The sequence below is a fragment of the Electrophorus electricus genome, chromosome 15, assembly GCF_041902795.1.
Source record: "Electrophorus electricus isolate QZ-2024a chromosome 15, ASM4190279v1, whole genome shotgun sequence".
Taxonomy (NCBI): Eukaryota; Metazoa; Chordata; class Actinopteri; order Gymnotiformes; family Gymnotidae; genus Electrophorus; species Electrophorus electricus.
This window is the reverse complement of record NC_137511.1, coordinates 7,752,220-7,753,954: the sequence shown is the minus strand read 5'-3', so window position 1 is coordinate 7,753,954 and position 1,735 is coordinate 7,752,220.

Sequence of the window (1,735 nt, the reverse complement as noted above, 5' to 3'; positions counted from 1 at the left end):
AGCGCGGACAGGCGGCTCTGTGACTGGGCCTCACCCGCAGCTCTGGAGGACTGTTTCTCCAAGAGGCTGACGCAAGGCCTGGGACCTGCTTCACAATGACGCGCATCTGACAAGAGAGCTAAAGACGAATTCAGAATAACAGAGAAGCAAGGTGGGCTACAAGGTACTGCAAAACTCAAAGCATTAGTAAAAAAATTTAAATAAATCACATCACAAAGCTGTATAAGAAATGTGATTCTATGTCACTCTTTTGAGTAATACAATGTGGGTTAAGATTAGAGTTATACAGACATTTCTTTAAAAAGTGGAAACCGGAGGGTTTTCAGGTAAGACACAGTGTTTGGTTTTCTTGTGAAGCATATATGGTCTTTTTCACTCTGTACTAATCTAAAAATGAAGTAAAATGAAACAAAGACGCATTACTTTTTTTCAGTGTTGGGGGGGGAAGAGAGAGAGATAAAGCGAAACACTCACCATCCAGGCCTATCTCTGCCAACTGAGCCCGCAGCCTGTTACCCATCTCAATGAGCTGTCGTTTGTCCTGGCTGAGGCGAGAGATCCAGCGAGCTGCCTGTCTGAGTTTGGACCGGAGCAGGCTGGTATCGCCAACAGCGCCCTCTATGCCAGAGGCCCGGAACAGAAGCTGCTGCCTCAGACTGAGATTCTCCTCCTGAAGCTGCTTTAGCATGTCACTCTAGAAAAAGCAACATGACTGAACATAGTTAGCAAAGATAAAACAACTTGGCTGGTATTACAATTTACTGAGTTGACTGACACTGGTAATCAATGGATCAGTTTCTATTATATTAACCGTTTACACTAACGATTAGCTCTACAATTGAATCAAATGTACTGAGGTCAATCACATTACAAACCAATATATTAGCAATTTTATGTTCAATCCATGCTGTTATGCCCTTAGAGACAGTGCTTATTATGCTAATGCTATGGGCACTAACTCTTATTCTGCTGTTGCTAATACTGGGGTGTCTCCCTCTAGTCACTTTGATGATGTATTTTTTTAAATAGACAACAACTATGACAGTACAGCTATCTCTAATAACTATTTTGATTCTTACTTAGATGACACATAATTCATCCACCAAGTTATCTTGTTCTGTATTGTCAGTATGCCTGTCCCGGGTATCAAATGACCCGCATATTAGTTGTAGTAATTCGTCTTACAATGTTATGTTGTGCATTTGCCCTCATGTCATTCTGTGTACTGTCCTCCAGTGTTGCACCAGGGTATATAAAATATATGAAGGAATAAAACAAATTGACTTGACCTCACTGAATGCAATTCATGATAATGTACATCAATAATGTAATACAAGTAAAACTGATACGGAGTTAGAACTCTGAAAACAAAATCCCTCTTAGAGAAAGTCATGAGAGCACAAAGAGTCTACTGTTTCTCACTCACTTTTACTTTCTAATTACATCAGGTTTGTCAATAATTGAGCTACTGTAGTACTCATGACGATTTTGATACTGAAGGTCATTCCACCTTAAATAATGCCACATTGTTTGGTCCATGGCTGTTGAGAGTTGAGGTTGTGGGTCCATATTCTCCAATTTCTGTAAACCAATTTTTCAAGATTTTTTTAATCTTGTAATCTCCTAATACTCATTCCCACAGAACATGCAAAATGTGGTTTAAATCCATAAACTTCCATCCTTCAGAAGTTTAAGACTTATTCTTGCAGAGAATCATAAAAGGAGCACAAGGATC